This window comes from Rissa tridactyla, chromosome 2 (genome assembly GCF_028500815.1).
Source record: "Rissa tridactyla isolate bRisTri1 chromosome 2, bRisTri1.patW.cur.20221130, whole genome shotgun sequence".
Taxonomy (NCBI): domain Eukaryota; kingdom Metazoa; phylum Chordata; class Aves; order Charadriiformes; family Laridae; genus Rissa; species Rissa tridactyla.
Genome location: NC_071467.1, coordinates 38,578,941 through 38,592,636, shown reverse-complemented (window position 1 = coordinate 38,592,636; position 13,696 = coordinate 38,578,941). Strand labels below are relative to the sequence as shown.

Genomic DNA, 13,696 nt, shown 5'->3' with positions numbered 1-13,696 from the left:
TCCAGGTAAACAACATCCACAGTCTTTCCCTTTCCCTCATCCACTGAGTGAGTCACCTTGTCATAGAAGGAGATGAGGTTTGTCAAGCAGCACCTGCAGTTCATGAATGATGCTGACTGCGCCTGATCACCAGGTTGTCCTGCATGTGCCACGTAATGGCACTCAGGATGAGCACAGCAGCATAGGCATGGGTGAGCTAGAGACCAGGATTCCCGCGGTGTAGCACGGAAAGAGGGTGAAGGCCCAGAGCTGAACGTAAATCCATGGGTGGATGTGGAGGCCGGCATGAGGCTGCTCAGGGCCATTCAGGCCTGTTAGGGCCACTCAGGGCCCGGACAAGATGTAGCGGTAAACACGCAAGGGAGCCTGCACTCCTCAGGTCTATCAGCAGAGATATTGAAGGACCGTCAGGGCGCCCTCCCAGATCTGCCCGCATGACAGAGTTGTCAAAGCAGTCACCTTCGATGAGGCCTCAATACGTGTCTGTTCCAGCATGCATCACCAGGCAGCCCCAGCTCAGAGATCCCACGAGTTTGCTCAAGGCTTCAGCCAGCCAGCTCAAGCATGGAGGCTGCACAGCCCCTTGGGCAGCCGCCTTCTCCTGCCTGGCTGGTGGGAGGGAAACAAAAATGGAACCTGTCTTGCTTCAGCTGTGCCCTGTTGTTCATCATTCCTCCACCAATCACACCAGCAAAAAGCCTAGCTGTTGAATTCAAAACCTCATGATAAGCATTTGAAAGATGCTGCTTAGCTTCCCCAAAGCCCTCTCTTCCCCGGCGTCTGGACAAGCCCGCATTCATTGGCCTCTCCTCACAGGGCCTGCGCGCCTGCTCCCAGTAATCCTGGTGGCCCTATTCTGAGGTGGCTGCAGTCGGTCTCTCTCTCCCTTCTGCATGGAGAACCAAAGTTGGTCACAGCATTCTAGGTGCCATCTGTTAGATGGCAAGCAAGGGGGAAGACTCCCTTCCCTTGATCCTGAGTCCGTCGTACTCTACATGTAGCCCTGGAAGCTGTTGTTCTCTGTGCAGCCTGGGCAGACCAGGACCTTCCCAAACCTCCCAGAGGATACTGCCCCAGGCAAGGGGCCCTGTGTCCGGGCAAGGGGAATGAAAAGCATTGGAGAATGCGGGCATCGATCCCGCTGCCTTTCACATGCTAAGCGAGCGCTCTACCACTTGAGCTAATTCCCCAGCCCACAGCATCTGCCTGAGGTCCTTTCTCCCTTCCGGCCACCCACCCCTGGCCCAGCCTGCCCCACACCCGGACTCTGGGCCTTCCCATCGGACTGGCTCCCACACACCCACATCCACCCTCCCACTCACTTTCCTGAGGGAGGTCACTCCTCAAAAACCCCAGCGCTCAGCACCACCATCCCCAGCCCAGCATTCACCTAAAACCGCCTTGGCCAGTCATCTTCTGCACCTCAAGCAAGAGTTCAGGGCTGTGCAGCCCTTGAAGGGGAATCACCTGGGCAGGGCCAAAAGGCAGTGGCACTGCAGGGTGCGGTGCAGAGCCAAAAGGGCACTCCTTCGAGCCGGAGTTGAACCAGCGACCTAAGGATGGCCGTGCAAGGGAGCCTACAGTTTTCCGCTCTACCAGCTGAGCTATCGAAGGAAGCATGGAGCCCTGCCCAGTACCTCGCCCATCACACACTCATCCAACGCTTCTCCATGCAAAACGGAGAACAATGCCTCTGCTCCGACATCCTCATTCAAATAGACTCAGCTCCAACATCATACCACCGGCAACCACCATGGGCAACCCTTTAGCCCATCAACTCTTGCAGCTGGACTCTCCTCAGGGCCACAAAGAGGCTTACCCGTATCCTACTGCAACTTCTCTCGATTCCATTTCACTCTGCTCTCTTTTGCCCACTGGTCCTGCACCAGACAAAAGGACAACATTTCCTCTGCTCTGTAAGGTCCTCCAAAGTGCTAGAAGGTCACGTGTAAGCCCCCTGAACCTCTTTTTCTCTCAGGCGTTCATACTCATCCAACGCTTCTCCATGCAAAGCGGAGAACAATGCCTCTGCTCCGACATCCTCATTCAAATAGACTCGGCTCCAACATCATACCACCTTGCTCAACCATTTAGTCCACCAAGGCATGCAAACCCACAAACAGAAAAACTCCTCAAGCTCCTTCCACGTCATCCTCTACAGCTGGACTCTCCTCAGGGCCACAAAGAGGCTTACCCGTATCCTACTGCAACTTCTCTTGATTCCATTTCACTCTGCTCTCTTTTGCCCTCTGGTCAAGCGCCAGACAGAAGTACATTTCCTCTACTCAGTAAGGTCCTCCTGAGTGCTGGAAGGTCACGTGTAAGCCCTCTGAACCTCTCTTTCTCCAGGCTGAACAGGCCCAGTGTCCTCAGCCCATTCGCTCGTAGAAATACCCCCATTCCCTGAGCTTCTCCATAGCGCTCCACTGAATTTACTGCCTTTTCGTGGTGAATTTCCTCTACGGTGGAGCTCAAATCTGGACAGAGTGCTTGAGATGATATTGGACTTGTGCCAAGCAAAGAGGGAGAAAATAAGGTCTCCTGTAAAACTCCTGGTGATGCTCTTGTTACACCGCGGGATGTTACACCCCAGTAGAATGTCCTACTCTTTGCAGACTGGGTGCACCGTGTGTTTCCACGGCCTCCAGAGGACACAGGCTCCAGGCAAAGGGCCCTGTGTCCGGGCAAGGGGAATGAAAAGCATTGGAGAATGCGGGCATCGATCCCGCTGCCTCTCACATGCTAAGCGAGCGCTCTACCACTTGAGCTAATTCCCCAACCCACGGCCTCTGCCTGAGGCCCTCTCCCCTGCCAGGCACCCACCCCTGGCCCAGCCTGCCCCACACCCGGACTCTGGGCCTTCCCATCGGACTGGCTCCCACACTCACACCCACCCACCCACTCACTTGCCTGAGGGAGGTGCCCTCTGACAAAACCAGACCTCGGGGTCAATCCCTTGGGAGCCTGACGGCATCCCCAGCACCCTGGGTGTTTGGCTGTCTGAGCTCACCCACAACTTGGAGCATGCCCAAACGGTGGCCTTGCATGAAAATGGTACAAGAAGCCTCAGCAGAGACCTGGCCCTCCTTTGCACAGGAGGCACTTTGTAGCTGAACCTCTTGCCCTTGGTGCCTGTCTGAGAACCACTGGATCTGGGTCACAGCTCTGTCCGTGCCTGCCCACCGTTCCCCATTGATGCTGAGCTTGGCCATGACCTGTGGACTCAAGGAGCCTGCCTGAACTCCCACCTGCTTGAGCAGCACCACGGAATGGAGCTGCTTGTCCACTGGAGGGCTGCCACTGAAGCTTGTGCAGCCTTCCCCACTTGATCCCCAGCAGCCCTTTTGGTGGGCCTCAACTGCCCCATTCTGAGCTCACAAGTGCCTCTGCGGTGTGAACATTCCTGTTAAGAGACAAAGGCGGAACAGGGTGTGGTGCAGAGCCAAAAGGGCACTCCTTCGAGCCAGAGTTGAACCAGCGACCTAAGGATGGCCGTGCAAGGGAGCCTACAGTCCTCCGCTCTACCAGCTGAGCTATCAAAGGAAACATGAGGCATTATCATCTCACGCCTTCCTCAGACATTCATCCAACTGCTCAGTTCTCACACTACTTGCCTATACCCACGTGACTGTCTTCAGTAGGAAGGAAGGACGAAAGAAGGTTGTGCCTTAGACCCACATTGTCCACCATCCCTCAGCCACACAACACCTCACCGGGGAACACCCAGTCGTGGTGCCTTGCTCTGAGAGACACTCAAGAAGCAGAAGGCACCAGTGTCATTCTGAGGCAAGGACAACAGCACGCCAGGAAGTCACTCCGTGGGTCAGAATGACCATCTCGCCCAGTGAATGACAGACAGGTCCATTCGGACAAGACAGGGGTGACGTCAACACAGAACATCCATGTGCATGTCAGCGTCTGCATCAAGGCTCTCTGTGGCTGGACAAAGCCATTGGCATAGCCATAGGCATGGCTGAGACAGAGACCAGGACTCCTACGGTGTAGTACCAAAAGAGAGTGAAGGCCCAGAGCTGGTCATGAACAGAGCTCCTGGGCCCATTGGTGGATGTGATGATGAGCCTAGCGTGAGGCTCATCATGGCCTTTCAGGTCTAATTGGGCACTCAGGGCCTGGACGAGACGTAGGGGTAGGTAGCCATGCAAGGCAGACTGAAGTCTTGTGCACGACCAGCAGAGCTGTTGATGGACCGGCAGGGCCCTCTCCCAGCTCTGCCCGCATGGCAGAGTTGTCAAAGCAATCACCTTCGATGAGGCCCCGGGACATCTCTACTGAAATCTCCTCCGAGCAGCCCCAGCTCAGAGATCGCACCAGTTTGCTCAAGGCTTTGGCCAGTAAGCTCATGCCAGTCTCCAAGCATGGAGGCTGCACAGCCCTCCGGGGCATCCCTCTTCTCCTGCCTGGCTGGTGGGAGGGAAACAAAAATGGAACCTGTCTTGCTTCAGCTGTGCCCTGTTGTTCATCATTCCTCCACCAATCACACCAGCAAAAAGCCTAGCTGTTGAATTCAAAACCTCATGATAAGCATTTGAAAGATGCTGCTTAGCTTCCCCAAAGCCCTCTCTTCCCCGGCGTCTGGACAAGCCCGCATTCATTGGCCTCTCCTCACAGGGCCTGCGCGCCTGCTCCCAGTAATCCTGGTGGCCCTATTCTGAGGTGGCTGCAGTCGGTCTCTCTCTCCCTTCTGCATGGAGAACCAAAGTTGGTCACAGCATTCTAGGTGCCATCTGTTAGATGGCAAGCAAGGGGGAAGACTCCCTTCCCTTGATCCTGAGTCCGTCGTACTCTACATGTAGCCCTGGAAGCTGTTGTTCTCTGTGCAGCCTGGGCAGACCAGGACCTTCCCAAGCCTCCCAGAGGATACTGCCCCAGGCAAGGGGCCCTGTGTCCGGGCAAGGGGAATGAAAAGCATTGGAGAATGCGGGCATCGATCCCGCTGCCTCTCACATGCTAAGCGAGCGCTCTACCACTTGAGCTAATTCCCCAGCCCACAGCATCTGCCTGAGGTCCTTTCTCCCTTCCGGCCACCCACCCCTGGCCCAGCCTGCCCCACACCCGGACTCTGGGCCTTCCCATTGGACGGGCTCCCACACACCCACATCCACCCTCCCACTCACTTTCCTGAGGGAGGTCACTCCTCAAAAACCCCAGCGCTCAGCACCACCATCCCCAGCCCAGCATTCACCTAAAACCGCCTTGGCCAGTCATCTTCTGCACCTCAAGCAAGAGTTCAGGGCTGTGCAGCCCTTGAAGGGGAATCACCCGGGCAGGGCCAAAAGGCAGTGGCACTGCAGGGTGCGGTGCAGAGCCAAAAGGGCACTCCTTCGAGCCGGAGTTGAACCAGCGACCTAAGGATGGCCGTGCAAGGGAGCCTACAGTCCTCCGCTCTACCAGCTGAGCTATTGAAGGAAGCATGGAGCCCTGCCCAGTACCTCACCCATCACACACTCATCCAACGCTTCTCCATGCAAAGCGGAGAACAATGCCTCTGCTCCGACATCCTCATTCAAATAGACTCAGCTCCAACACCATACCACCGGCAACCACCATGGGCAACCCTTTAGCCCATCAACTCTTGCAGCTGGACTCTCCTCAGGGCCAAAAAGAGGCTTACCCGTATCCTACTGCAACTTCTCTTGATTCCATTTCACTCTGCTCTCTTTTGCCCACTGGTCCTGCACCAGACAAAAGGACAACATTTCCTCTGCTCTGTAAGGTCCTCCAAAGTGCTAGAAGGTCACGTGTAAGCCCCCTGAACCTCTTTTTCTCCAGGCTGAACATGGCCGGTGTCCTCAGTCCATCCTCACATAGAAATCCCTTCGGTTCCTGAGCTTCTTTGCAGCCCTCCACTGAAGTTGCTCCATTTCCTTGATGCCATTCCTCTGTGGTGGAGCTCAAATCTGGACACAGTACTTGAGATGACATTTGATGCCTGTCAAGAAAAGATGGAGAAAGTAATGTCTCCTGTAAAACTGCCGGTGCTGCTCTTGTTACACCTTGGGGTCTTTTCCTGCTCTTTACTGACTGGGTGCTCTGCGTGCTGCCACAGCCTCCAGAGGACACTGGCCCCAGGCCAAGGGCCCTGTGTCCAGGCAAGGGGAATGAAAAGCACTGGAGAACGTGGGCATCAATCCATTCATCAGGAAGAAAGAATGATTTGTCTTAGTCCCATATTGCCCACCATCTCTCAGGTCCACACCACCTGACCTGGGAAGACCAAGCCATGGTGCCTTGCTATAAGAGACAGTCAAGAAGCAGAAGGCACCATTGTCATACTGAGGCAAGGACAACAGCACGCCAGGATGTCACTCTGTAGGTCAGAGTGATGATCACGTCCAGTGAATGCCAGGCAGATCCAGACTGACAAGACAGGGATGAGGTCAACACAGAATATCCGTCTGCATGTCAGCATCTGCATCAAGGCTTTCTGTGGTCGGACACAGGCAATGGCATAGCCATAGAATCATAGAATCGTCTGGGTTGGAAGGGACCATTAAGATCATCGAGTCCAACCATCCACCTGACACTGACAAAATCACCACTAAACCATGTTCCTAAGCACCGCCTCTACTCTTTTTTTAAATACCTCTAGGGATGGCGATTCCACCACTTCCCTGGGAGGCCTGTTCCAATGTTTTTCTGTCTTTCGATGAAGAAATTTTTCCTAATATCCAATCTAAACCTCCCCTGGCGCAACTAAAGGGTTTTCCTCTTGTCCTATCGCTTGTTACTTGGGAGAAGAGACTGACCCTGACTTCACTGCAACCTCCTTTCAGGTAGTTGTAGAGAGTGATAAGGTCTCCCCTCAGCTTCCTTTTCTCCAGGCTAAAGAACCCCAGTTCCCTCAGCCGCTCCTCATAAAACTTGTTCTCTAGACCTCTCACCAGCTTTGTTGCCCTTCTCTGGACCCGCTTCAGAATCTCAATGTCTTTCTTGGAGTGAGGGGCCCTAAACTGAACACAGTAGTCGAGGTGCAGCCTCACCAGTGCCGAGTACAGGGGGCAATCACTTCCCCAGTGCTGCTCACCACATTTTTCCTGAAACAGGCCAGGATGCTGTTGGCCGCCTTGGGCACACTGCTGGCTCATATTCATCTGGCTGTCGACCAATACCCCCAGGTCCTTTTGTGCTGGGCTGCTCTCCAGCCACTCTTCCCTAAGCCTGTAGCGTTGCATGGGGTTGTTGTGACTCAAGTGCAGGACCCAGCACTTGGCCTTGTTGAACCTCACACCATTGTCCTCGGCCCATCATTCCATCCTGTCCAGATCCCTCTGTGGAGCCGTCCTACCCTCAAGCACGTCAACACTCCCACCTAGCTTGGTGTCAGCTGCAAACTTACTGAGGATGCACTCGATCCCCTCATCCAGTTCATTGATAAAGATATTAAACAGATCTGTGTGCAATACTTAACCCTGGGGAACACCGCTTGTGACTGGCCACTAGCTGGATTGATCTCCATTCACCACAACTCTTTGGGCCTGGCCACCCAGCCGGTTTTTTACCCAGCAGAGAGTACACTCATCCAAGCCATGAGCAGTCAGTTTCTCCAGGAGAATGCTGTGGGAAACGGTGTCGAAGGCGTTACTAAAGTCCAGGTAAACAACATCCACAGTCTTTCCCTTTCCCTCATCCACTGAGTGAGTCACCTTGTCATAGAAGGAGATGAGGTTTGTCAAGCAGCACCTGCAGTTCATGAATGATGCTGACTGCGCCTGATCACCAGGTTGTCCTGCATGTGCCACGTAATGGCACTCAGGATGAGCACAGCAGCATAGGCATGGGTGAGCTAGAGACCAGGATTCCCGCGGTGTAGCACGGAAAGAGGGTGAAGGCCCAGAGCTGAACGTAAATCCATGGGTGGATGTGGAGGCCGGCATGAGGCTGCTCAGGGCCATTCAGGCCTGTTAGGGCCACTCAGGGCCCGGACAAGATGTAGCGGTAGACACGCAAGGGAGCCTGCACTCCTCAGGTCTATCAGCAGAGATATTGAAGGACCGTCAGGGCGCCCTCCCAGATCTGCCCGCATGACAGAGTTGTCAAAGCAGTCACCTTCGATGAGGCCTCAATACGTGTCTGTTCCAGCATGCATCACCAGGCAGCCCCAGCTCAGAGATCCCACGAGTTTGCTCAAGGCTTCAGCCAGCCAGCTCAAGCATGGAGGCTGCACAGCCCCTTGGGCAGCCGCCTTCTCCTGCCTGGCTGGTGGGAGGGAAACAAAAATGGAACCTGTCTTGCTTCAGCTGTGCCCTGTTGTTCATCATTCCTCCACCAATCACACCAGCAAAAAGCCTAGCTGTTGAATTCAAAACCTCATGATAAGCATTTGAAAGATGCTGCTTAGCTTCCCCAAAGCCCTCTCTTCCCCGGCGTCTGGACAAGCCCGCATTCATTGGCCTCTCCTCACAGGGCCTGCGCGCCTGCTCCCAGTAATCCTGGTGGCCCTATTCTGAGGTGGCTGCAGTCGGTCTCTCTCTCCCTTCTGCATGGAGAACCAAAGTTGGTCACAGCATTCTAGGTGCCATCTGTTAGATGGCAAGCAAGGGGGAAGACTCCCTTCCCTTGATCCTGAGTCCGTCGTACTCTACATGTAGCCCTGGAAGCTGTTGTTCTCTGTGCAGCCTGGGCAGACCAGGACCTTCCCAAACCTCCCAGAGGATACTGCCCCAGGCAAGGGGCCCTGTGTCCGGGCAAGGGGAATGAAAAGCATTGGAGAATGCGGGCATCGATCCCGCTGCCTTTCACATGCTAAGCGAGCGCTCTACCACTTGAGCTAATTCCCCAGCCCACAGCATCTGCCTGAGGTCCTTTCTCCCTTCCGGCCACCCACCCCTGGCCCAGCCTGCCCCACACCCGGACTCTGGGCCTTCCCATCGGACTGGCTCCCACACACCCACATCCACCCTCCCACTCACTTTCCTGAGGGAGGTCACTCCTCAAAAACCCCAGCGCTCAGCACCACCATCCCCAGCCCAGCATTCACCTAAAACCGCCTTGGCCAGTCATCTTCTGCACCTCAAGCAAGAGTTCAGGGCTGTGCAGCCCTTGAAGGGGAATCACCTGGGCAGGGCCAAAAGGCAGTGGCACTGCAGGGTGCGGTGCAGAGCCAAAAGGGCACTCCTTCGAGCCGGAGTTGAACCAGCGACCTAAGGATGGCCGTGCAAGGGAGCCTACAGTTTTCCGCTCTACCAGCTGAGCTATCGAAGGAAGCATGGAGCCCTGCCCAGTACCTCGCCCATCACACACTCATCCAACGCTTCTCCATGCAAAACGGAGAACAATGCCTCTGCTCCGACATCCTCATTCAAATAGACTCAGCTCCAACATCATACCACCGGCAACCACCATGGGCAACCCTTTAGCCCATCAACTCTTGCAGCTGGACTCTCCTCAGGGCCACAAAGAGGCTTACCCGTATCCTACTGCAACTTCTCTCGATTCCATTTCACTCTGCTCTCTTTTGCCCACTGGTCCTGCACCAGACAAAAGGACAACATTTCCTCTGCTCTGTAAGGTCCTCCAAAGTGCTAGAAGGTCACGTGTAAGCCCCCTGAACCTCTTTTTCTCTCAGGCGTTCATACTCATCCAACGCTTCTCCATGCAAAGCGGAGAACAATGCCTCTGCTCCGACATCCTCATTCAAATAGACTCGGCTCCAACATCATACCACCTTGCTCAACCATTTAGTCCACCAAGGCATGCAAACCCACAAACAGAAAAACTCCTCAAGCTCCTTCCACGTCATCCTCTACAGCTGGACTCTCCTCAGGGCCACAAAGAGGCTTACCCGTATCCTACTGCAACTTCTCTTGATTCCATTTCACTCTGCTCTCTTTTGCCCTCTGGTCAAGCGCCAGACAGAAGTACATTTCCTCTACTCAGTAAGGTCCTCCTGAGTGCTGGAAGGTCACGTGTAAGCCCTCTGAACCTCTCTTTCTCCAGGCTGAACAGGCCCAGTGTCCTCAGCCCATTCGCTCGTAGAAATACCCCCATTCCCTGAGCTTCTCCATAGCGCTCCACTGAATTTACTGCCTTTTCGTGGTGAATTTCCTCTACGGTGGAGCTCAAATCTGGACAGAGTGCTTGAGATGATATTGGACTTGTGCCAAGCAAAGAGGGAGAAAATAAGGTCTCCTGTAAAACTCCTGGTGATGCTCTTGTTACACCGCGGGATGTTACACCCCAGTAGAATGTCCTACTCTTTGCAGACTGGGTGCACCGTGTGTTTCCACGGCCTCCAGAGGACACAGGCTCCAGGCAAAGGGCCCTGTGTCCGGGCAAGGGGAATGAAAAGCATTGGAGAATGCGGGCATCGATCCCGCTGCCTCTCACATGCTAAGCGAGCGCTCTACCACTTGAGCTAATTCCCCAACCCACGGCCTCTGCCTGAGGCCCTCTCCCCTGCCAGGCACCCACCCCTGGCCCAGCCTGCCCCACACCCGGACTCTGGGCCTTCCCATCGGACTGGCTCCCACACTCACACCCACCCACCCACTCACTTGCCTGAGGGAGGTGCCCTCTGACAAAACCAGACCTCGGGGTCAATCCCTTGGGAGCCTGACGGCATCCCCAGCACCCTGGGTGTTTGGCTGTCTGAGCTCACCCACAACTTGGAGCATGCCCAAACGGTGGCCTTGCATGAAAATGGTACAAGAAGCCTCAGCAGAGACCTGGCCCTCCTTTGCACAGGAGGCACTTTGTAGCTGAACCTCTTGCCCTTGGTGCCTGTCTGAGAACCACTGGATCTGGGTCACAGCTCTGTCCGTGCCTGCCCACCGTTCCCCATTGATGCTGAGCTTGGCCATGACCTGTGGACTCAAGGAGCCTGCCTGAACTCCCACCTGCTTGAGCAGCACCACGGAATGGAGCTGCTTGTCCACTGGAGGGCTGCCACTGAAGCTTGTGCAGCCTTCCCCACTTGATCCCCAGCAGCCCTTTTGGTGGGCCTCAACTGCCCCATTCTGAGCTCACAAGTGCCTCTGCGGTGTGAACATTCCTGTTAAGAGACAAAGGCGGAACAGGGTGTGGTGCAGAGCCAAAAGGGCACTCCTTCGAGCCAGAGTTGAACCAGCGACCTAAGGATGGCCGTGCAAGGGAGCCTACAGTCCTCCGCTCTACCAGCTGAGCTATCAAAGGAAACATGAGGCATTATCATCTCACGCCTTCCTCAGACATTCATCCAACTGCTCAGTTCTCACACTACTTGCCTATACCCACGTGACTGTCTTCAGTAGGAAGGAAGGACGAAAGAAGGTTGTGCCTTAGACCCACATTGTCCACCATCCCTCAGCCACACAACACCTCACCGGGGAACACCCAGTCGTGGTGCCTTGCTCTGAGAGACACTCAAGAAGCAGAAGGCACCAGTGTCATTCTGAGGCAAGGACAACAGCACGCCAGGAAGTCACTCCGTGGGTCAGAATGACCATCTCGCCCAGTGAATGACAGACAGGTCCATTCGGACAAGACAGGGGTGACGTCAACACAGAACATCCATGTGCATGTCAGCGTCTGCATCAAGGCTCTCTGTGGCTGGACAAAGCCATTGGCATAGCCATAGGCATGGCTGAGACAGAGACCAGGACTCCTACGGTGTAGTACCAAAAGAGAGTGAAGGCCCAGAGCTGGTCATGAACAGAGCTCCTGGGCCCATTGGTGGATGTGATGATGAGCCTAGCGTGAGGCTCATCATGGCCTTTCAGGTCTAATTGGGCACTCAGGGCCTGGACGAGACGTAGGGGTAGGTAGCCATGCAAGGCAGACTGAAGTCTTGTGCACGACCAGCAGAGCTGTTGATGGACCGGCAGGGCCCTCTCCCAGCTCTGCCCGCATGGCAGAGTTGTCAAAGCAATCACCTTCGATGAGGCCCCGGGACATCTCTACTGAAATCTCCTCCGAGCAGCCCCAGCTCAGAGATCGCACCAGTTTGCTCAAGGCTTTGGCCAGTAAGCTCATGCCAGTCTCCAAGCATGGAGGCTGCACAGCCCTCCGGGGCATCCCTCTTCTCCTGCCTGGCTGGTGGGAGGGAAACAAAAATGGAACCTGTCTTGCTTCAGCTGTGCCCTGTTGTTCATCATTCCTCCACCAATCACACCAGCAAAAAGCCTAGCTGTTGAATTCAAAACCTCATGATAAGCATTTGAAAGATGCTGCTTAGCTTCCCCAAAGCCCTCTCTTCCCCGGCGTCTGGACAAGCCCGCATTCATTGGCCTCTCCTCACAGGGCCTGCGCGCCTGCTCCCAGTAATCCTGGTGGCCCTATTCTGAGGTGGCTGCAGTCGGTCTCTCTCTCCCTTCTGCATGGAGAACCAAAGTTGGTCACAGCATTCTAGGTGCCATCTGTTAGATGGCAAGCAAGGGGGAAGACTCCCTTCCCTTGATCCTGAGTCCGTCGTACTCTACATGTAGCCCTGGAAGCTGTTGTTCTCTGTGCAGCCTGGGCAGACCAGGACCTTCCCAAGCCTCCCAGAGGATACTGCCCCAGGCAAGGGGCCCTGTGTCCGGGCAAGGGGAATGAAAAGCATTGGAGAATGCGGGCATCGATCCCGCTGCCTCTCACATGCTAAGCGAGCGCTCTACCACTTGAGCTAATTCCCCAGCCCACAGCATCTGCCTGAGGTCCTTTCTCCCTTCCGGCCACCCACCCCTGGCCCAGCCTGCCCCACACCCGGACTCTGGGCCTTCCCATTGGACGGGCTCCCACACACCCACATCCACCCTCCCACTCACTTTCCTGAGGGAGGTCACTCCTCAAAAACCCCAGCGCTCAGCACCACCATCCCCAGCCCAGCATTCACCTAAAACCGCCTTGGCCAGTCATCTTCTGCACCTCAAGCAAGAGTTCAGGGCTGTGCAGCCCTTGAAGGGGAATCACCCGGGCAGGGCCAAAAGGCAGTGGCACTGCAGGGTGCGGTGCAGAGCCAAAAGGGCACTCCTTCAAGCCGGAGTTGAACCAGCGACCTAAGGATGGCCGTGCAAGGGAGCCTACAGTCCTCCACTCTACCAGCTGAGCTACTGAAGGAAGCATGAGATGTGTCTGACACCCTTTTGTCCTCCCTAACCCAATCACGTCTCACCATAGACAACATACTTTCCTGCCTCCCAAACATTGCTTCTGCCCTCTTGTACCTTCATTGGGCCCATCCCTCTGGCACAGTCCAGCCTTATCCCACCTCTCATCCTAAGCCTGCCACTGACAGATGTGCTGAACATTTTCCTCTGACTTCATTTTCATGAGTGCCCCATCCACCTTGTGGGATGGCTATTTCTCTGCATGTTGTCTCTCCCAAACACATCGTATTGCTTGCTGCTGTGAAGGCCTGCAGTGATCAGTGTTCCCAGGGTGGTGAAGGAGAAGGCTATTCATTATGAGAAAAATCTGAATGGACATCAATCCATGTGTTTGCTATGGGAACTAGGCAATGAACTCCTGTGTTCATCTCACTCTCCATTTTGGCCTCTTCCTTTTTCTCTACTCATAATGAACCACAATTATCACATAACTAGGAATGTCACTTTTCGGGGGACCCACAGGGAAGCTCCTATGTAGCTGGTACTTCCTGTTATACCACATAGTTCTTGTCCTTACTTTTACTGTTTCTCGGGTTGGACCTCACAGAGTCCTTTTTCTCACTCATATGAATTGCACTACCAGTATATTGATCTCTTTCCCGTTACTAAAT

General features: G+C 54.8%; 1 protein-coding gene and 3 non-coding genes across 4 annotated transcripts in view; 1 reads left to right on the top strand and 3 right to left on the bottom strand.

Annotated features, from left to right (window-relative positions):
* DNAJC5B (DnaJ heat shock protein family (Hsp40) member C5 beta) overlaps window positions 1-13,696 on the top strand; it is a 79,254-nt gene that overhangs the window by 53,168 nt on the left and 12,390 nt on the right. The gene's annotated exons all lie outside the window — the stretch shown is intronic.
* Window positions 2,705-2,777, bottom strand: TRNAA-AGC (transfer RNA alanine (anticodon AGC)). Its single transcript has one exon. It is a non-coding gene; the product is annotated as a tRNA-Ala (tRNA).
* On the bottom strand, window positions 5,339-5,427 carry TRNAY-GUA (transfer RNA tyrosine (anticodon GUA)). The gene is given in 2 exon segments: window positions 5,339-5,374; window positions 5,391-5,427. It is a non-coding gene; the product is annotated as a tRNA-Tyr (tRNA).
* On the bottom strand, window positions 12,947-13,035 carry TRNAY-GUA (transfer RNA tyrosine (anticodon GUA)). Its single transcript is given in 2 exon segments — window positions 12,947-12,982; window positions 12,999-13,035. It is a non-coding gene; the product is annotated as a tRNA-Tyr (tRNA).